The sequence below is a fragment of the Protopterus annectens genome, chromosome 3.part1 (genome assembly GCF_019279795.1).
Source record: "Protopterus annectens isolate FY-2018-M chromosome 3.part1, PAN1.0, whole genome shotgun sequence".
Classification (NCBI taxonomy): domain Eukaryota; kingdom Metazoa; phylum Chordata; order Ceratodontiformes; family Protopteridae; genus Protopterus; species Protopterus annectens.
The window spans coordinates 877,691,590-877,716,571 of record NC_056732.1 but is presented as its reverse complement, the minus strand read 5'-3'; positions in this window follow the sequence as shown (position 1 = coordinate 877,716,571).

Below are 24,982 nucleotides of genomic sequence, written 5' to 3'. Positions count from 1 at the left end.
AAGTATTATGTTGTAGGCATTGTAGTTGACAGGTTGTCATTTGTTTGCTTTTGCTGCAGCAAATCTAGCTGCACCTGCAATTTAATTAAAATTTTGTTTGGCTTCCTGTTTTATAAGGTTTGTGGTTAACATTAGGTAGCTGACTAATACTATACTGCTAACAACATGTGCTTCTGAGTCTCCCTTGCTTCCATACAGACATGGTCATGGTTCTCTTGGCATCATCATGTCACCAATGTTGGAGATGCTGCTGGCTTACAACATAAGGGCAAAACAGGCAATTTATAATTGTGTGGCACATTCTCCTTTTCAGTTAAAAAATCTGTGATTTTTTGACAAATATGACACAACAGACCTGAGTCTGATTAGAGGTTCAGGTACCTGCATCTTAGTGGGAGGGATAAAAGTGTAGGGTCTCACTCAGCATTTGAGCGACACCTAGTAGAAATACCAAGTATTACACAGAAGGAGTATGGGCCAAGATAAGCATATGCTGCCCTTCTGGAAGGTGCGTGTAGAATAGCCATTAGGCAAGGTCCTACAGAAAAAAATAAATAAATGTTTCACTTTTCGGCTATTTATTAAAAGTCATGAACATTAATTCTAGATAATGGTCAGTGTTGCTGTAACTTCCCGACCCCTTGTGCAAAAATGGCAAAAAGGAGATAAGGCATGGATGGATGGATTAAAGGCTAAATACATGTATTCCAAAAATGGAGACTTCAAAAAATAGTGTGCAATGTTTCATAACAAGAATCATCTTAAATGTTCTGTTTAGAGTTTGCATGTAGCAAGGAAGGGAATGATAGTCCTAGAGAACCATTTTGAAGAAATCCCAATAACACTTGCATTTATTTTTTATTTAGTCTATTGGCTTGAATAAAACCTCATTGTATTCCAACTGTAATTGGATATTTCTAGACAAAAGTGAGTAGGGCAGTCAATTTGGGTACAGCCAGGTATCAGGTATATAATAATTTAGGCAGGAGAGGCACTTTTTCTAAGTTGCATTCTGAAAGTAAAATTGCCCAGAAGTTTATCTGACTGTGGCAATGGCTAGATCCAGCATAATGTGACATAGGCAGCTACCTAAGGCCTGGAGATTTCTGGAGAGCCTGGCCATGTGAGTTTAGTTACAAAAATAGTCTGTTTTGCTTTTAAAAATGTTTCCTCTACAGTTTGTATGTTTCAGACTCATTTGCATGCATGCATGCCAAGCAAGAATGTCTCATTTGAATGCTTACACAGTGATCAGATTGTTGACATATGATATTGATATGAGATTTGTCCAGAGATTGCTTTATCATTCATTTCTGTTTTTCTTTTTTTTTCAGAGTCAAGATTAGTGTTGCAGCTTGCAGCTTTAAATGACTGAACAAATATGGACTTGAGAGAGGAGTCTCAGTCAAGTTAGTGTTGCAGCAGAATGAAGGAGCAGTCACTAGGCATGTGTGTGCAATGCCCCAGTTGAGGGTACTTGTCTGGTTAAATGACTTATTTAGGGTCACACAGAATTAAGCCCTGTGATTAACAATGGGATCCAAGAGTTTTAATCCTTCACACCAACTGCCAGGTTTCCTTTAATGCCTTTCTTTTAATCCTCAATGATTCAACACAATGCCAGTGGTCAGTCATAGAATTTCTTACTTATGTTGTGCATAAAATATATATCAATACAAAACCTGTAGTTCTGTTAACTTTTAAGTTATTTGCATTAGTCTGCTGTTATCTATCTCCAATTTTGCAGAACGTCTCTGATTTTGCCTCATATTTATGTCCTGCCCTGTCCTTGAGCAAGTCTCATAAGCAGATAGTGCTTTGGGTCAAAAGGAAATTTGAGCTAGGCTTGTCAATGGTCCCATGGACTGCAAACCTAATAACTATCATTGAACAAGAGTCGTTATGCAGTAAATGAAAGAAATTGATTGTAGTAAATATAATCATCATCGTATGAGCTATGTTCTTTGAATTTGATCCTTGGGCTGTTCAATGCTGACAATGTGTTTATAACTACCCTGAATGACTATTTTAAGCAAGCTAATAAACCATGGTCAGATTCAAATGCTGCTCTTTGTGTCTAGGAGGCAAAGACCTTAACCATTATGCCAGACCCATGCACATTATATAGCACAGAATAAATTTGACAGCATAAAGTCTAAGAGTTTAATATTAACATTTTAAGTATGAATACATTTTTATTTAGTTTTTTGCAAGCACATGGGTTTAAAATGCAGTGTGTCTGGGCTACAACAGTTTATCAAGCACTTATTGCAGATGATTAAGGCTATCAGCGGTTAAAGATCTGCTTCTTGTAGTACTTGGATTGATTCCTTCAGCCTCCATTTGTCTTCTATGGGGCTCTAACAGGTTCCTTCACCAGACAATACTCCTGGACTGCTCCTGAATTGGGACACTTGTGCACAGTGAGTTCTCCCATGATGTTACAAATATTGGGACACTTGTGCGCAGTGAGCTCTCCCATGCTGTTACAAATATAGGGACACTTGTGCAGTGAGCTCTCCCATGCTGTTACCAATATTGGGACACTTGTGCGCAGTGAGCTCTCCCATGCTGTTACCAATATTGGGACACTTGTGCGCAGTGAGCTCTCCCATGCTGTTACAAATATTGGGACACTTGTGCGCAGTGAGCTCTCCCATGCTGTTACAAATATTGGGACACTTGTGCAGTGAGCTCTCCCATGCTGTTACAAATATTGGGACACTTGCGCAGTGAGCTCTCCCATGCTGTTACAAATATTGGGACACTTGTGCGCAGTGAGCTCTCCCATGCTGTTACAAATATTGGGACACTTGTGCGCAGTGAGCTCTCCCATGCTATTACAAATATTGGGACACTTGTGCGCAGTGAGCTCTCCCATGCTGTTACCAAATGCGTTACACATTTATCTTTTGAATTCCAGCCTCCTTCTCATAGACTTTACTTAGTACTTCGCTATATGCTGCTTCAGCATGAATCTCATCATGTCTCTCTGGTAGTTTAATGGGTTGACAAATGCATTTTTACTAAATTTGAGTTTCAAGGGAAGAGGAGTTTATTGTTTCTCATGCTAAGTTTGTTTTCAATGTGAGAGGGAGACTGTTTTCTTTAGAAAATGGCTGTAACTGGGTTTTTTTTCTATAAAATTTGAAGAAACAGTTTTAAATGAAATCTAAATCCCTGATAATTGTAAAAGTAAAGAAGAGTATAGTATGTACAGTTACAGGTTTGAACAATATTTAGAGTAACTGGGGAGAAAAAGACAAATAATGATATATTGGTGGGGCTGGCAGAAGCCTGATTTATTACCCAGTACAGGACCCACATTGTCCATGATCCGGGTCTTTCGACTTTGAAGGTGTATGCTGCAACAATACAGCATTATTAGCCATATTTCAAGTAAGTCAGACCTGTACTTAGCAATGACAGAAGGGATAGCTAGTCTTGATAACACAGAAGACAAATTGATGTCAACAATGAGATATAGATATATGGCAAGCATGTAACCCCACTCCAAAAAAATAGTATGTTGTAGGCAGTAATAGTTCTGATTTTTGAATGCCATATGGTTGAACAAAAGCTGCTGCAGCATTCATATTGTTTTTACTAGTTTGACTTTATTCATTGCACTAAACAATGAATGAATGAATGCATTAATTCATTAATTAATAGACCTGGATTGCGCAATGTAGACTAAAAATGTTACATTTTCAAAATCAAAATATGTTGCATTTCAGTAATATATATATATATATATATATATATATATATATATATATATATATATTATATATATATAGATATATATATATATATATATACTATATATATATATATATATATATATATATATATATATATATTTGCATATGCTCTAGAGAGGAGAGGAATGAAGGTCAGCAGGACTGAGACAGAACATATGTGTGTGAATGAGAGAGAGGACAGAGGAATGGCGAGGATGCAGGGAGTAGATCTGGCAAAGGTGGATGAGTTTAAGTACTTGGGATCAACAGTTCAGAGTAATGGTGAGTGTGTAAGAGAGGTGAAGAAGAGAGTACAGGCAGGGTGGAATGGGTAGAGAAGAGTGTCAGAAGTGATTTATGACAGATGGGTACCAGTAAGAGTGAAAGGGAAGGTCTACAAGAGGGTAGTGAGACCAGCTATGTTGTATGGGTTGGAGACGGTGACATTGACAAAAAGGCAGGCGTCAGAGTTGGAAGTGGCAGAGATAAAGATGTTAAGATTTGCACTGGGTGTGACAAGAATGGACAGGATTAGGAATCAGTATATTAGAGTGTCAGCTCAGGTTGGACGGTTTGGAGACAAAATTAGAGAGGCAAGATTGCATTGGTTTGGACATATGCTGAGGAGGGATACTGTGTATATTGGGAAAAGGATGGTAAGGATGGACCTGCCAGGTAAGAGGAAAAGAGGAAGGCCTAAGATAAGGTTTATGGATGTGGTGAGAGAGGACATGCAGGAGGTTGGTGTGAAAGAGCATGATGCAGAGGACAGGAAGAAATGGAAACAGATGATCCACTGTGGCGGCCCCTAATGGGAACAGCCAAAAAAGAGGAAGATATTTGTAGTACCTTCTTTATAGCCTCCAGCAAATGCAAAGGGGATAACAAGGGGATAACATTTGTTAGGTCATACGGTGTGCATTAGATCAATGATCAGAACTGTCTTTTCTTTTGGATTTATTATGTAGTCACTGTTGCACACTGTTTTGATACTATTTTCCCTTTAACATAAGCATTTAGTTAACGACTGTTATTATGGCAGTTAGTGCAGATTACTAAAGCTCTGACTTATTAATTATCTGCTTCCTATGTTAAGGGTGCAATGTTTGAATCTTTCCTCCTTCAATTACCTGTTGTGTATCATGGAACAAGTCACTTAACCAGACAGTGCATTGCAACAACTGGGAATCTGAGCTAGGCTGCTTAATGGTCTCCAGGACTGAATGACTAGTAGCTATAAACCTGTTGTCATTGTTTGCTAGCCATTCCCTATTGCATCAATAATCTAGCTGAGGAAAAATTATGACGATATCACCAGCAGACTAATTTTTAATGTAATATAGGCAGTTTTTTTCTTCAATGGAAGCAGGGACTACATTTGTAGATGAAGCACGGGTATGCAAAGTTGCTAGCCATCAGCAATCTCGGCAATTGTAATAGTTTTCTTTAATGTAGAATGATTCAAATAACTTTTATTTCTGCAGCTATTATGCATATTGGCATATCATATATTATCTGGTGGGTAATTTTTCTTATGCTGTCATGTACTTCATCCAAAGCTATCAATAAAGTGCATGTGATTTATTTCTTTATAGCAATAATGGGTGTACACAGTCAACAAAGTGGTTATAACTGCTGGTGGGGATGGAGGTGGGGGCTTTCTGTGGATGAAAGCACTGTGTTAGCAGAGCAACAGATAACACACAACATGCCTTTGGTGCAGAAGGCTGTGAGTTCTATTCCCACACTAGGTGCATTGATTGCTGATACTGTTGTGCAATATAACGGGGGTATTGCACTCCTAAGTGTGTCATCCTTCAGATGAGATGTTAAACTAAGGCCCCATCTGCCTATGTTAATGTTAGCCCAAATGAATATAAAAGATCCCAAAGCACCTATCATAAAGAGTAGGGGAAGTTCTTAGATGCTCTGGCCAACATTTCCCTAGTAGTATAAATACCACCTCAGATCTCCCCTGAAAATAGTCTATTAGCCTAATGGGACATACCTGGTCAACAAAGGATAAATACATACAGAATAAGTAGCTTATGCAACTATTTAGTCATTTTTATACAGTCATTAATCTAGCTTTACAGGACTAGTGTGTGTATGTGTGTCTAAATTCTGCTAGAATACTTTGGCTATTGTGTGTTTGTGTGCAGCAAATTTGAAATATATGACTTTGGTCATTACTTTTTTTGACACAGACATCTGAGAAGAATGTACTCAACAATTTAGCTATAATTTTTGGGTTTAAGGGATGCCTGTGGATATCGACACATATATAAACCACCACTGGCCACATACATTTTCATTGCATGTGAGTGTATCGATGCAACAGAAGTTTACTGTTTGTCATACTGAGTCTGTTTTCAATGTAAGATTGTTTTATTTAATAAAAGGCCATCACTGTTTGTACTATAAAATTTGAAATAAATTATAATCATTGCAAATGTAAAGGAGAAAATAATATTACACTGACAGGTCCGAGCAATGTTTATGGTAACTGAGGAGAGACAAACAAGTGATAGGACACTGGAATGGCTGGGGAGGTAACTCTGGTCCATTACCCTTCCTAAGGCCCTATCTGATCATGATCCAGCTCTGTGTATAACTAACTAACTAAGCTAAGCAAGCAGATCATTAAACAAATGCACATGTAAATAATAGATCTTAGCTTGCCTAGCACAGGCTAGACAAACAATTAAGTAAATGTAAGTAGAAATGCATATCTGCAATGCAACAGTATTTACACAGGTAAATGCATTCATGCTATGGTTAAGCTAGCATAAAGGAAGCCTGTGATTTAATTCATTGCTCATCAAAAGAATTATGGAATTATGGATGTGCACTGAAGGATGCTCAATATGCTCTGTTACTTAAATTATAGCTCGGTAAAATAAATTATGAGCAATTATGCAAAGTGGGCTGTTCAAATCAGAGGCATCAAGAGACTACCATTATGAAGTGTTTTACAGAAAAAAACAATGAAACCACCAAAAGAATTTTGTTTCAGAAGATGTTCAACATATCCCAATCCATGAAATACATATAATTTTTTTCATGGGGGCAGGTCCATACTTTCCCCACATCCTGATAAATTATGCCAGCATCTTTGCATCTCTAAGGGTGCAAGTCCTTCAGTAAGGAAAAGTCTAGACCTTATGGTCACCCAAGTCAAGCAGTTATTTTCTACCCACAGCTAAGCCATCATAATCAAAGATCTCAGGTTTGTGAATATTTAGTTTATTGCTTCCTTCACCTAGAGAGCACTTTTTCTGCAGTAACTTTAAAGCAAGTTAAACTAATTTGTTGCAAATTGTCTTTAAAGTGACTTGTCTTCAGTAATCCTCACTTTATCCCCCTGCCTCTAACTACCTGCAGTGTTTGAGTATTTAGTATTGTTTGACTGTCTGCTACTCTTGTCAATGCTATATTTCTTTCCACTCAAATCTCTGTTTATGCCTGGCTTTGAACTATTCACTGACATATCCTTGTAGATGTTAATCTTTGCCTGTCTTTCTAACTTGTACTCCTGCATGCACCTTCTGTTTCTGTTTTGCATGATTTTCACTTTATTATTTACTAGCACACCATTTCACATACTGACCTGGAAATATGCTTACTATATTAACAGTCTTCATGTCTGCTTATACTTATGTATTTTTGTCTTTCTGTAGGGATTTTTGCTGGTGTTGTTTTATTCTTGATCCAAGCTAGCCTGCTGATCATATACCTGATTATCTCTTTTGTCTCATAGATAAAAGGAATGCTTCTGGTATACCTAGCACAACTATTTTATTGACAAGTTAAGAAGGAATATCAGGTGAAAAATACAAAATGTCCAGTACTACTTAAACTAAACCATTAAGTTAGCCAGGGCTCACATTTAAGGAAGCATGCAATTCAACCTTAATGGAAATGGCATAAATTAAATCTTAACTATTCAGATTTGCATTCTTCTGGATTTTGCAGTTGCAGTCATACTAATCATAACTAGTGATAACATGTAGCCAACAGTCCTTCCTGTTACACATTCACAGCAAAAGTAAAGCAAAACTTATATAAGGAATTAAAATGTTTTACAGACACCTTAGTGATGAAAGTTGATGTATAAGGAACTTTGTTTCAAGTTACAACCAAATAATCAACAAAGAAAGCTCAAGTCAGGGATGCAGAATTTGTTTCACACAATTTCTTAAAATATACAGAACACACACACACATACATACATACATGCATACATACATACGTACATACATAGACACACACACACGCACGCACACACATGCATACACACACACACACACACACACACACACACACTTGCATATTCACACACTTACTGATATTCACATGCAGGCACATAAAAAACACTCATAACAATACATTAACATAGATGAGCACTCATGCTCATAAAATGTGCAAATGCACACAGATGCTTGCAACCACACACACACACACACACACACACACACACACACACACACATTTACATGCATGCATTTTCACACCCATGCAAACTGACACATGTACCAACACATGTGCATGCACATAAAAACCACACACATATATGCATTCAATAGCCCAGATATACACATTCACAAGATAAAGCACACACACACACACACACACACACACACACACACACACACACACACACACACACACACACACACACACTCACTCTCAGACTTTTTCAGACTATGGCACCCACAGCATTACTCAGATTCTGAAATTAAGCATAGAGTGTTTTTCACTATAATTATCTTGCAATTATTAAATTAGTATTCGCTTTATCTCATTTAGCATATCACTTTTCAAAACTATTGACCTAGATGAAATGTTCACATAACAGCTTTGTTTATGATGCCATAGTTTAACTTTAAAAAAAACAATCTTGTACAAAAAGTTTAAACCATTTGTTCTTAATAGTTGTGAAGGTTATATGTTCACAGTTATGGATCACATTTTTATTGAATATTCATTACTGAAATACTTATCAAATAATCTAGTTTTCACATTGAGCAAGAATTTATTAGTAGTAAAAACAAATAATCTGCAAATCTCCTGCCTGGCCACTTGGATGAAAATGAAAACAATATGCATGTCCAAAACTCATGAGCTGGTTCAAATACATAAGGACAGCATATGCAACAATTCTAGTTTAAATGGAATGTAGCTTGCCATTTATGGACTCAAACATGCCATTTTCAAAACATTCCCATTGTTGTTTTCTTGTTTCATCTCTTATATTGCACTTGACCTACTTAATCAGTACTTTACAGTATAATTAAGTGTAACTTAATAAATGTTGAAAAGTCATTTCCCTGTCCTCATCAATGTAAATGCTTTGTACTTTTGTAATGGCATGGCGTTATACTTTTTAGTAGAAACATGTCTTAATATCGAGTGTATCAAATCTAATCCTACGGTTTATTGTAGGGATCCCCAGTTGGTCCTGTTCTTAGGGTTTTTCCTCTTTTTCTGCTCAATAGACACTGAGCTGTTCTCCTGCTGGTGGCCTGAATCACCTCAATTTGTTCTGGTATTCAGCGGCAGCTGCTGCTTTTCAGTGGTGGGATGGCCAATAAACAGAGCAGTGAGGCTGACCTCCAGCTGAATGTAGCAGTATCGGCTTTTCTGTAAAGCCATTCGAGCATGTGCAAACAGATTTGCTGAAGTACAAAATGGTCCAGTGATTTAAACCAAGTTTTATTCTCATTCCTTTTTTCCCATTCTCCTTTCAGAATCCCTGCTGGATAGAAAACAGGCTTGGTACAATCTTACTAGCATCTGTTGCCTTTCAGAAGAGGTTGATATAAGACAATATCTTTAGAAAGATCTGCCAGCATTTTACTAAAAGAAAAAGGAGTGAAAAGAAGTGTTTTAATGGAAAGAAAAAAAGTTTTGTTCTTGTTTCACCAACAGACACAGTTTGAGTATTTTGTAGCTGCCACTTGGAATGCTGTTTAAGCAGAGCCTCTTTCCCTTTCAGGGGAAATTGTTGGGAAACAAATCTTCACCCATTTGTAAAAACTTAATAGACTTACAATGCTAGAGAAGAGTAATTTTCGCCTTAGATCATGTTCCTCATCTTGACATGTTTGCCACCATGGTCACAAATGTGAAAGGTGCTGTTTCAGCACTGAGAATACAGTTTTTGCAAATGACTAACTTACATCTGTCACATTCTAATTGCTTTCTGTATTTACTTTTGCTAGCATTTTGTTTATGTAATGTGGTTTTACATGGTTGTGCATCTGACATTGTGGCATATTTTAAATTTGATTTGGGGTTAAAAAAACACAGAATGGAATTAAGAATTTTCTTCTTAGGGTATGCTATGTAGTTATTTGACATTTTTTCTGTGTTGTTTTCTCCTAAACATTACCTGCTCTCACAGAATCCATTTCTCAGGCAAGCATCAGTCTAGCCAGACTACATCATAAAAATGAGGGATGAGGCGTTGTACTAACAGGATGGTAAATCTTATCTTACTGCAGGCATCTGCTACAGAAGGAGAGATGCTGCCTGCTTTTGTTAGCTGTAGGCTTAAGAAATGGCATAGCATTTTAGACCTAAATTAAATTGTAATATACTTGTGAGAAAAAAAAAATAACATTGGCTCTAATGACCCATGGAAAGGTTTTGAGAATGAATTTTACTGCAGCGTGCTTCTTGTATACAAAAAAATAACCAATCTTAATGTACAACTGCTTTATTTGTACTGTGAATCTGATATGAACATACATACATGCACACAAAAAAAAACAGACACGTATAGACACATGCACGCACACACATGCACATCCACACACATTTTTATCTGTATATTTCTGTACATGTAACTGTTCATATCTACTTATCATCTGCTTGCACCTGAGTGTACATAAGCAAATGTGTGTGCATGGACATGTGTGTGTGTGTGTGTGTGTGTGTGTGTGTGTGTGTGTGTGTGTGTATATATATATATATATATATATATATATATATATATATATATATACGATATGTGTGTGCGTGTGTGTGCATGTGTGTGCGTGTGTGTGTGTGTGTGTGTGTGTATATATATATATATATATATATATATATATATATATTTATATATATGTATATTTGTGTACGTGCCTGAATGCATGTGTGTGTGTGTGACTGTGGTGTGTGTGTGTGTGTGTGTTTGTGTGTGTGTGTGTGTGTGTGCATGTATTTATACATGGTTAGATATATAGATATAACATAAACATCATATACAGATTGATAGATACCTACATATAGATATATTTTAGATATAAATATATTGATATAGATATAGATCAGATATATAGATCTATAGATAGATATATAACTATACAGATATAGCTATAGATATTGATGAAGATAGATATAAGAAACGTTGAAATTCTTGTAATGCCTTCTGGAATGAAAGAATGAGTAAATTAATGAATCAGTTTCATCAGGCTAATCCTTGGCCATCTCACTGCTGTTTTTTCTATATGTTCAATACGCAATATAGATAATATTTACAGATACTCAGAATTATCCACACAGGACATTTCAATCAATAAAGATCAGCCACACTGCATGCATTTCTGACTGGCTGGCAGAAATTTAACTCAAATGGCAGTAGATTTCTTACTCGTAAAGGCACAGTTACTTCACCTCTATACAGAGTTTCTCCAAAATGGGCAAACTTCTCTACAGTGCTGTGATACACAGATTACAAGAATGCAGTTACTTTATGGCACCATAAACTCCATTCCTGAATATTCACATGCATTATCAAAACATAGAATTTATCAAACATGGGTACCTCCTGTGTGGTACTAAGAAACTTAAATGGGAGTAGTGCAATATTTGGAATTATTTTACATTACTATAGAGCTGTCTGCTTTTATGATGTACTGGTTACATCCGCAATACGCGGGTAGTTGGTTGCATGCATTGTCAGTTGGCACACTCTATAAAGTGATATCCCTTTGGCATTACTAATTCTCACACTGCAGCAACTAGTACATGCACTGTGCCATGCCTGTGAAGTACAGCAATTCATCCTCATGTCAGGAGTAGGGCAGCTGGCCTGATGTAGCATATGGAGACTGGACTTTGGTTATATAGCTAACCAAGTTTCAGTTATCAGAGCTGGGTATTTCTGTACCAACTGTAAAGTGAAAGGACTGACCTTTACATTTGCAGCCCTGTATTATTTGGTGGGTAGTCAGGCTCATGTTTTTGCCTCACCACACCCTTGTGGAGACTAAAGGGGCAGATGTATCAACTGAAAAGGAACATAAAAGGTGGCTGTTTGGAGATATGCACTGTGGGGTGTGATTTTCATAGATGTGCAGACCTCCTGCTTTTACACAAATGCTATGAGACTTGTGGGTCAAGAACTATGAGCATTGAATAATGATACGTGCATACCTCAAAAGCCTCATGACTACTAAAGGTGTCCAGTATCTTCTTCTTCATGAGAGGGGTGTCTGAAGATCTTGCAAGAATGAGTCCAACATTAAGGGATAAAAATTATTTTAAGAAGTTAGGTTTTAAAGAATGTCATATTCAAGGTTACTGAGCAGAAACTTGCTCAGTAGAAACAGTGCATCTTCTACCCCACCAAAAGCATTAGTCCATAGTTGCACGCACTAGTTAATTAGACTAGAACACCATTAAGAATCTAGTTACAGCAGTCACCCACTTACTCTGTTCCAAAGAGTCCAGACATGTGGTGAATTTAGAGTTGTTTGTTTTTCTAAGATTTAAAGAAGTGAGGTAGTTATTTTGTTTGACATGAGGTGCGAGGGTACTCCAAAGGTAAAAAAATCTATCGGGAGAGGTATCTGTCCATTCAACATGCCCTTTTTATATTATAATGTATGGCTTGGTTACTAGACAGGGTACTTAGTTATTTCCAGCTTTACAAAAATACAATATGTTGGGATATTTCCAACTTTACAAACATGAAGAACATCAGTTAAAACAGGATCATTTGCAGACTTGTCAGCCAGGTAGACATCAAAAGACAGAACAGAATAAATGAGCTTTTAGATGCTTTATATATCTTAAGGACATCATACCCATGATATTTTTTTCTTGCTAAGGAAACATTGTGTTTTTTTTTAGTTGAAAATATGCTTAATTGCATACTTTCCAAAATGGACATTACTTCTAACACAGGCCTAATATGGGGGGAGTAGATTAGGGCAATAGCATCCCTGGATCTGAAGAATATTCTTTTAGTAATTAGTTGGTTTTGGTAAAATAATTTCCTAATGATAGTTGATATATGGTGGTTGAAGGAGAGGGATTTGTCCATGAATGTCCAAAGATCTCTAATGTCAGTATCAGTTTTAACGGCATGTCTTTTGTCTGGTTAGTGCAGTGGTGATCTTTTTTAACAAAAAAGATAGTATTACATTTCAGAGTTAACCTACATTCCAGGGTCCTGATACCATGAGTCTGTAGGATTAAGCATCTCCTGTAGGATATGGTAACAAATTTGGTCAACCAGAGATCTATGACATCTCCTTTGAGACTGGTGAAATATATGTGAAATAATAGTAGTCCCCAAATGCAGCCCTGGGGAACACTATTAATGATGAGTCTGTTTGAGGAAAGTGTGTTACTGACCCTGATTGAGTGGTTTAGCCAGTTTCCTAGCCAAAGAGTTGAGTAAGGGTTTATATTAAGCATGGTCAGTTAAGCAATAATGTTACAGTAAGGGGTAGTGCATACCAATTTTCCATCATAAAATATCTGTGTGGCACTTTTGAAGAAGTGAAGCAGGTTAATTGACAGGCTGTGTCCTTTGTAAAGTTGTATTAGTTTGAGTTAAGGGATTGTAGGTTGTTAATATTCTTATTTATGAATTTCGTGATGATGCAGTCCATTACTTTACAGATGAAGACAGACAGCTTAATTAGTCTACAGTTCCTAGAGTCAGTGACTGGGTCTCCCTTGAGAATGAGGACAATAATAACTGATTTCCAAGTTTCAGGTTCAGCCACTAGAGAAGCTGAGGATAAATATGTTTGCAAGGGATTCTATATGGGCAGTGATGCATACTAACAGGGAAACAACCTGATGTGTTGTCCAGACCCATAGACAGAGTGTGTTTAGTACTTGTTCTCAAGTAAACAAATGTGATTTGCTGATTGGATGCTGTATGGGGAGGAACAGAGGTGCAATGTGTAGAAATATGAGCTAAATTTCTTTGCAAGTATGTTTACGATATCCTCAGAGTCAGAGTGGATGGTACTATTTGATATCAACTCATTGCAGAGCTTGCTATTGTTTCTGAGAATCCAAGCAGAGTTAGCAGAGTTGGAGGTTTTAGGGTTATCTTTGGAAGTTTTAGCAATATATTAATCATACCTAGCTCTGCAAGCCTTGATATTTTGCTTTATTTCCTTATCATCTTGGCGTCACTTTTGAAATGAAAGATCTGAGATTTGAGTTTATTTCTTAGGTCTTTTTTGTCTTGTTGTAGAGTTTGTAGATGTTGATGTGTAGTTCCATTAAAAGTGTTTATTTCTGAAGTTGGCACTGTATTTGGGAATTATGGGAATAAAGCTTCAACAAATGTGCTTAGATGAGAAAAGTAATTGCTCTTATAATTTACAATTTCATCTAAAGAAGTCTTCATGATGAGTGGGGACATTAAATGTTCTTAGGATGGTAGCTAATGCTGGGAAGCTGACCTTAGACAAGTCACTGAAGGCAGTGAGACTTGAAGAGAACACTGTGGCATAGTGGTCAACTGTAATCAAAGAAGGGACATCTAAAGCTGCAGTGCCCAATGCTGCCTTACACATAATAACTAGATTTACTAGGTCTGTGCCCCTAGTCGGAGAGGGTACTATGTGGCCAAGAGAGTGGACACAGACGATATCCATTAAAAGTTGTGCATATTGTTACTTGTGATGGATGTTACCCAATTTATAGACAGATATGTTATTGGCAATGTATATTAATTAGTTTATGGATAGATGACTGAAATCAGATAACATAGTTTGCTCCCAGAAATTGTTGTGCTAAAATAAATATATGTGATTGCTTTCACTCAATGCAAATAAAGGTTGAAGATATGAGGGTTAAGGTGATTCATTTACTTCTTTTTTATTATAGCACATGCCCCCCACACCACCATAGTAGTAGGCACTAACTCTAATGCTGCCCATTCTGTCGACCCTAACCCAACACCTTACCTTAATAAAAACCTTTCTGTAACACTTCTACTACATAAGTCACACTCAGACACACATATATGCACAAAAATGCTTTAACATCATTGCATCTATCCCCTTACCTAACCTTGATCGTAACCAAAAATATACACACTCACTGACAAATTTATGAAACCTATCCCCAATCCTAACTCTTTCTCACACATGCATAAATGGTCTCATCGCATCCAGCCCCACTCATGATTTTTGACAAAAGATTCTCTCAACATTTTGACTGTTCAGCTATCCATACCTTCGATATTACACACCACCCCAAATACAGAATGACAAGAATGCACATACCTACTTATATCTATATCTATATGTATATTGATAGCTATAGATCTATGTATATCTATATCTATATATATATATATATATATATATATATATATATATATATATATATATATATATGTATTTATATACATATATATATATATATATATATATATATATATATATATATAAACTACTATTTGACAGCATGTATTTCCAGCAAAATAGTGCCCCGAGGGCTCTGAGTATACAACTTCCCCAACAGTGTAGACGTGGGGAGCCTGGTATTCAATATGTTGTGCTAAATCTATAACGAAGCAGGATTTAAGGTGCTTAACACTTTGGAGGACCATAATAGACAAAATATGGCCAACCTCTCTGACCAGATCAGGAAGCTTTACAATGATATTACAAAGCATCATCATTTTCACTAATTTGGATACCTATGGGGCAGGATTCATATAAAGATTTCCTACCACGTAGCCACACTCATCAAAGGGAAAAACACAAAATGGACAGAGACCTTTGACAATATCAGGACAAGACAGCCTACCTACCCAACAAACACAATAGGAGGAAAACAAGGCCCACACCCACCAATGAAACCCCCAGGAGATCACACAGAACCAGAAAGGCCACCAAGCACCGGCACTCCAGGACCAGAAAATTTCCTGCCACCCATGAATATCTCCAACCAAAGGTAGACCAACACCAGAGGATAATCTAAGTCACAGGAACTCAGAGGGAGTGCCACCCAAAGTCCCACGGACAAGAGGGGCTTGCTACAGGCTTCAAGAAGGCCACCACAACAATGGAGCACCCAACCTCAATTAGTGGCAGACTTTTTTAGGGGGAGGACTAAGAATCAATACCTCAACTGACCATCGGAAGGAGCAGAAGGAGAGGGAGAGGGCAGCCACACACCAGGAAAGGAGGTAACAACCAAGGCACCAAGACTTTCCCCACCCCCAACCACACATACAGTCTTCAACCTCTCTGAAACTGATTTAGACCAAGACACCCTCTCACTTTTGAGGAAAGTGCTCAGTTTCATTCTGGCCCAAAGAGCTAATCTGGCTGATGTGGTTATTCACATAAAATTATTTATTAGGAAACTGAACTTAAAACTACTAATGGAGGATCCAGAGTGTCTCAATGACACCAACTTCACAGCTTTGAACTCAGTTTTTTTTTTTTTTTTTGACACTCACAGCTTTAACATTTCCAGTGGTTTGAATGAATTGAATGTCTCAACTGTTTCAAATTTTTCTGAAATACGTAACAACTCAAACAATGTAAAACTAGTACATAAAAGTTTGTTTAATTCTAAGTTAACTAATGCATTACAGTTTTTTTCTACAGTATGCGAATAGGAAGTTAGGAGCACCCTAGGCAGGAAAATCCACTACAAGTGGTTCAATCTTTCCCTAGATGAATGACTAGCCCTCCTTATGATCCACACCCACCCACAACTCAGGATCATGAAAGTGGACAAAGGAATGGGCATTGTCATCATGAACCACAAGACTTACCTCAACAAAATGAAATTAAGGCTAGAAGCTGGCCATTGCTACACGTCGGTCACGACTGACCACATAACACAGGAATTCAAGAAAATTGACCTCATCCTCCTCAAGTTATTGCAAGAAGGGGCTATTACCCAGCCTGAATTCCATTTTATGGAAGTGGACAATCTCCAACTAAAGAGGATGTTTGGGATCTCCAAGATCCATAAGAACAATTTTGACCCCCCCCCCCATTCAGACACATAGTGTCTTTCAAACACACCAAGACAGAATAAATATGAGTTCCTTGACTCCAACCTTAATCCAGTACTGCAGGAATCACAGTTTTACATGCAGGATTCCTGGTTTCTACTCCACCTACTCCACCAGATCCAAGTGGAACCCACAGACCACTTGCTGGTCACTCTGCACATAGCTGCCCTGTACACCATCATCCCTCATCACCATGGCTTCTAGCTGGAGTGTAGTTACCTGCGCAAACATACTAGCTTCACCTGCAAAGTAATTAAAATGATAACGAGCTACTACTAGTAGTAGTTCTCAACAACGTCTTTGTTTTAATAAAGAAATTTATCAGCATAAGGAAGGAGAAGCAGTGGGATCCAAAATGGCTCCTGCCTATACTAATCTCATCCTCACCCAGCCAGGAGGTTTCAACAAAGTGCATTTATACAGTTGTTTTATTGATAATATCTTTTTTGTTGGGGGGGGGGGGGGCACCAGCCCAAAACTGGATGCCATTCTGCAGGAAATAGAAACCAGCATCCATTTCCTCCAGTTTACATTTTCAGGTAGACGCCCCCCTAAGTACAGTTCCTAAGTTTAGACCTGACCCTGGACCCCATCTCCAGAACCTTCAGGACCACTCTCCACAGGAAGAGCATATTTCATAACAATTAGCAAGAGTTCCACAGCCAGCACCCCGTCTTCATGAAATTCAAGATTGTGAAGGGGCAGTACATCAGGCTGAGTAGGATCATTACTGAGGACGATTCCTTCCACATAGAATGCCTTCACCGCAGGAACCTCTTTTTGGAAAGGCATTATCTTGAGGAGCTAGTTTCCAAAGAAATGGCAGGAGTTATAGCCCATAGAGACACCCTATACCCACCCATACTGAAACACAGCTTCCACCCCAGGACCCGCTGACCAGAAGATCCCACCCCAAGATTCCCCCTAGCTATCTCCTTGGCTGCCCCAAGCCTAAAGGACATCTTCATAAAGAAGTGGAAACTCCTCTCGGAACACACTGAGCTTGCACAAAGCTTTGGAACCTAGCCCATTTTCAACTACAAATGGAACTTGTCCCTTAAAGCCACCTTCAAATCAGAAAGGAGGCTTCAGCCACATACCCCTGACATACCCAAAGGCAGGTACCAATGCGGACATTGCCAATTGTGTGATTATGTAATACAAACTCCGAATTACAGCTCACAGTCCCCCAGTATGTCATCCACATTAAAGATTACCTAAATTATGAGACCCCCCAATGTAGTCTACCTCACAGTATGCTCTCAGTGCAATGCATACTACATTGGGAAGACCACAAAAAAACAGGATAAAAATCAAGGAACATACACAAGCAGTTAGGAATATGACCCTTACAATGCCTTAGCAAGGCACAGCAGGACCTCCCCCAATTCACTAAAGTTATTTTTGTAGCAACTGACCAGGTCACCAACCCCTACAGCAATCAAGACAACCTACTGTTAGTTGCTTAGTTAAAGAATTAAAATAGCAGATCTTACTCTGAGCAGACATACTTCAAGGGCTTAACGAAAACATAAACATCTCCAGTGTCTTCAAATGGGAAAGGAAATTCCATAGCCAACCCCCCTCTGCTCGCAATACCAGCTTTTATAAGCTTCCAAAGTCTTTGCTTGCCTCATTTTCTGAATAAATTTGATGATTAGCTTACAAATGAATGAAAGTGCTCAAAATGGTATTTTAAGAAATAAAAATTAAAACAAATTGGTTCACCATGAGCAGCTGACCTCCAAGTTTCTTCCATCTAAACAAAACATTATTCCAGTTTTTGATATATATTTATATATATATATATGTATATATATATATATATATATATATATATATATATATATATATATATATATATATATATATATATATATATATATATATATATGTGTGTGTGTGTGTGTGTGTGTATGTGTGTGTATGTATATATATATATATATATATATATATATATGTAGAAAGATAGATATAGATATTTACACACACATACATACATGCACACACATGTATATATCTATATCTATGTATGTATGTGTATTTTTCAGCAGTTGTTACTACTCATGCAATTATTCAGAGGAGCATGAAAATAGTATTATTAAAATCAAATTCAGCAGACACACACGCATATATATATATATATATATATATATATATATATATATATATATATATATACATATACACGGGTCTACTGTATAACTTCAAAAACTCACATCTTTGAAATTAGACAGTGGACCCATACCTCCACAAAAGTGCATTTAAGCAGAAGTGCACTTCCACAAACATCGGTTCAACGAACCGATAAAAAAACATTAAACATTGTTTTTGCAGGGGGGCAACCCCACGCACCCCACACCCCCCTACTTAAATATACCAACTCCGAGATCACACTACAGTGGGGAAACACGTAAACTGCCATTCCCCACTGTAGTGTGCTTTTGCACCTGTGTTCCTTAACGGTTCATTAAACTGCTCCTTGCGGAAGTGCACTTTTGCTTAAGTGCACTTTGCGAAACCGAAAATCCACTGTTCATTTTTGAACGAGTGGATTTTAGGTGTTTTCCAGTAGACCCATATATATATTACACATCATATGGGCAGCGCAGTGGTGCAGTGGTTAATGCTGTCACCTCACAGCAAGAGGTTCTCCGGTTCGATTCTCGGATGGGGTGCCTTCTGTGTGGAGTTTGCATGTTCTCCCTGCGTTCGCGTGGGTTTCCTCCCACATTCTAAAGACATGCTTCTGGAACATTTCTCCCCAGGCCTCCACTGAAAACAGGATCTGTGGAACCTAGTCGGACTTTCCCAGTCGACAAATGTTAAATAAAAATAAATCATATCTTTTCAGATACCAATATATTATGGTTTATGAACAGAGTTAGCATGGTGGCAATTTTCTCTGTATAGCTGATCTAGGCAGTTCATCTCAAAAAGAAGTCAACATATAAAGATAAATTTTACATGAAAGAAAAAAGCATGTTTTGAAAATGAAGTATATGGTTTTCAGCTGATATACAGTGGAAGGAGACACATAAGTTCTAACAGTAATATCCAAAAAAATCTCCATATCTGATATTGAGTACACAGGAAAAAGAAAAAAAAAGCAAATGGACTGAAGACTGGTTTATGCATAATCAGGTTATAGAAGGGATCATTCATCAAATTGCTGGCTATAACAGGGTTAAACACTAACTATCCCCATGTTCAAAAGATGTGGTTGCACCAACCCTGTTCCATCCCAAGTTACTCTTCTCTGCCAACTTGTATACGTCAGCTGTGTATTATCTCTCTCAGAATTTTGAATGGTTTATCACTGAAATGTGACACATTCAATTAATCTGAGGTATAGAAATCTTAAGAAACTAGGATGTTTTGGATCACTATCTTCTAGTTGGACCCATGCTATTACTTGCAGAATTATGCCCTTACTTTGCTCAAGCCATGATGTTTTATAACATGCTGTATAAATGAAACTTAGCCGATAGTGTATGTTTAAGGTATATGCAGAAAAGAACAGTTTGGAGGTGGACTTTGGGTCACTGAGAGTTCGATGACTAGAACAATCCTCCCCTTCAAGTAAAGAAAAAAAACATTTTGTTAATTTCATGCACAGAGTTGGACAATTCTGTATACAATCTGGTAGTGTAGTTGTACTCTGACACAAAGTTTTGGCAATCACCTGGTCTATTTTGACAGCATTGTCAGTTGTTATATTATCCTGATGATTCTTTTCTCTTAATCTCCTCATATAGTATAATACTATCATTATCAATGGCTAGTCATTGGGCAAGTTGCATTCTCTTATGGATTGTAAATTTTCAGTTTTCCTGATAGTAATATTTTAGAAACTTTATGTACATTAATACATTGCTGTCCATTTGCAGTACTGCTATGACTTTAGCATGGTATCTCTTATGTTTGGTGCAGTGATAGATTACATGATAAAGCAGAATACAGAATAGCATTTGATATGCTTTTGCTTGCAACTACAACACTTAGTTCATACTTGCCTTGTAAAAAATAGAGTTATTAATTTTTGAATGTATAACAACTGCACATAGCTGTAACAACTCAAACTTCTTCAAGATATAGACCTGTGGATGTCCCCAGCAATCAGCCTATCAAACAAGAAGTAAGTTAATGAGTATAATTGATTGATTAATACATAAACAAATAAATAAATACACCAGCAGTCAAAAGTATAAGTGTGGTAAGGGATCTAATGATATAGGACTTGATATTTATCAGCAGATTTGTATTATTGCCATTATGAAGATGAGAAGAGCTTTATATAAAACTAAGGTTCTCGTACCACTACAGAGGTAAATAAATCTACACTGTTTAAAAAGTGAGAGTAAAGTTCCTAATAAAGATGTATTATGCATGAAATCATCAGTTTAGTCTCTGCATCCAGTCCTGGCAATTTTAAAAGAATTACTAAATGATATATACAGAAGAACAATTCATACTTAACCGCTTGTTTTATACAAGGCAGTAAGGAAGTTAGACTGCATTTTATTAACCAGATCCTGGAACATTAATATACCATCTATATGTTCACATCTAACTTACTGGACATAATTTTAATTGCACTTATCATTTGCTACATAAACACTGAGTATCAGATGTTTAACAGGCGTCTCACACAACGTTTTATCTGGAATCTCAGAAGGTTGTATCTTTTAACTTCACACCAAATATGTATTCCTACCCCACTACTGACACTGTACTGCGGTATGAGAAGAAGAATGCAGAATGCTATCATCATGACTTAATGAGTTAAAATGGTATCTTACCTTCTTGAGTTGTTAAATATATTGATATGGCTAGTGCAAAATAATTTGACATGGCTATTATAGAGTCTGTGCCAGCTGCCAATGAATGGCAAAGCTTTTCCAAGCCTACTGGTAACACTTACCCTCATCCACCTACCTACCATCTAAGTCTGTCCTATGCAGGACCATCTGTTGAACAGATGCTGTCTGGTAAATATCTGCTGTTAGTAAACTTGTTTTATGTTCCTTGGTATGACCATGCAGCAGCAAGTTTTCCAAACTGTGATGCCATGCACCTGCCCATTATAATAGTATATGATAAAAGTTTACAATAGCACTTGTTTAATCAGCTTGTATGTGTTTGCTGTGTTTTAATTTCACTTCTTTTTGTTAATCTTTATCATGGGGATCACAGGTGATTTACTATGGCTAGCATTTAGGGTTTCACCAAGAACTATGTACTCTCTAAAATAATTTGAGGCTTAACAACAATGATGCTTAGTACTGGCTAAAGCAAGCACCCGACACAATGCTGAGTAACCTCTAATGTATAACTGTTACAAGGCTGAAAAACGGTGTGTATCTGCCATTGCAAAACTTATCTATGGCATTTATAAAAGCAGTTAGGTTAGTAGGAAATGAGGCAATGGACAGACAGACAGTAATTTACCAAGAAGAAATCCAGAAAATAATAATTAATTCAGATGTCTGTATTTTTGATTTAGGGGTATAAGTACAAAGAACATGGGACCTGCCAAAAGGTACCTTATCAACATTAAAATGCCATAGCAAATTTTTTGAGGTCATTGTGTTGAGTAACTATGGTCTAGAGCTACAATTCTACTGATTCATAAAAATCAGAGTGTATGTATTTACAGCACTTTGGGAAACAGTACTGTTGATGTCCATGCTTGCAATAGAACTTTATTTTTTCAATGCTGTAAAAAATCGGTCTTGTGCACTTAACAGGAAGGCCGGGCTAGAAATTGGGGCTTTATGGTAATTAGTACCAACATACTCAAAAATGACATTTTCTACATGATGAAAGGTCAGTATAACAATTTAAAGGTACAATTGGCTACAGATTAAATTTTAGTGGTGCAAAATGGAAACATTGCTAAATATGAAAATTGTCATGCTATCTTATATGGCCTGAAAATGGAAAGATGGTGCATATACAAATTCTTTATATTCAGGGCATTGGTTCATTGATCTATCTAGTTTCAACTCTTTCAGTGCCATGTAATAACTATCTATCAGATTAGATACTTGCTGACTTAAAAATAAAACAAGAGTATTTTAAGCCTGTTCTTTTATTAACTTTCCCCACACATTAATATCTTTGCACATGGTGACACTTCAGATAATGTTGGCCTGGTTAGTTTAATAACATATTAGGTTTCTACCATTAATACATCTGTCCTCATAATTATGCTTATATTAGTTAATTGATAATGATCCAAGACATCCTATCTAAAGCTATCTGCCTTGATAATATGATGACCTTTTCCTTTTCTAAGGTCCAACAAAGAGTAACTATAGTGCATTTTCATACAAGACAGTAGTATTGCTGAATTTATTACACCATAAAGGATACCAAAGACTAATTTATATTTTTCTGTATCTCCATAACCTTTTTTTAGAACTACCAAACAATTTGTTTTTTATTTAGCACAAATTTTCCATAGTTTATATTTTTGATTTATTTCTTTCTTTCTAAGAAGACAATTATGTAACTTCATTCTAATATACTTATGCAATTTAGAAAAGGTCTACAGACTAGTTGTTGTTGGCAAGCCCTTGACATAAGTTCAAGGTGGAAGATTAAGTTATCACTTCAGTATTTCAAAAGGCTCATCTCCAATCTGAAAGTCTATGTTTATTAGGTAATGAGATAAAATGGAACAAAAGGTGATCGCAAAAAGGAAAGCAAAGAAAAAGAACAGAGAGAGAAAGAGAGCTAGACAGAGAGAAAAAAAATCTAAATTTCAAGAACACTGTAAGGCTTAATGGCTGTCTGATTATTGAAAAATACAATATTTGTTTATATTGAGAAGTACTGGATGCCAAAATGTTTCTTATGTTTTAGCTGGTAATTTGCTGCAGCATGTCAAGCCATTCATCTTCTAGTAATAATTCCTCAAAGTCTTTCTGATGAGAGGAAATTTTTAATCTACACTGAGTTACATAAAATATGACAGACACTCCTGGATAGGTCACATGACAGAACATATTCTAACATTTCATTTCCCTTAAGTTTTCACATAATAAAATTATCACAATAATACAAAATTAGAAGATTATAAGAAATTATTCATTCTCACTGCTGCAGTAGTGGCTAGTGTCTGCAAGGGCACAGTACTTGGACAGTTTGGAAAAGCTCTAACTCCCCACCTTCTCACTCATTCTGGCTGCTGATAGACTACAACCTTTTTTTATTTTTTTTATTTGTTTTAAACACAATAAATAAACAAATCAATTATAAAACAAAGACATGTTTACATAGGTCCACAGCTGACCTACATCAAAGTTTTACATATCAACAATTAATATTTTTCAAGCAAGTCTTTAAGTTTAAGGTAATATTTATATGACTGTGTAATATTAGAAGTTCTCATCTTCATAGTATGCAATTCAGTACTGCAAACATTTTTTTCCATACTAATAAATTCAACACTAGTGAGAATAACTTTACTTTTCCAATTTTTAGTAATTACTTTTCTGTCTACAGCAAGAATAAACCAAAGAAGAGGTACTTGGAGTTTTAGAATTATTTATAGAAGTGGACCATTGAATAAAACTAAAGATTTAGAAATATTATATCTGTCTGACCATAGAGCTTAAATGAAGTTATTAATTTCTTTCCAAAAAGGGGAGATGACTTCACATTCATATACCATATGCATCCAATCAGCTATTATTTCAGAATCACATCTCCAGCATTTAATTCTATTTGATTTGTACATAATTGTAATTTTGTTACGAGTGACAAAAGCTCTATGCAAGAATTTCCAAGTGAAAATTTTGCAATATAATGAAGATATACCCCTGGATTCAATAAACTCTATGCAGGAATAGTGCTATTCCTGCATGGAGTGAACCGTGTCTATTTCCACTTAGCTTTAACAGCAGAGCACCTTGCATATACTGCTAAGGCTAAATGGACATGAACACTA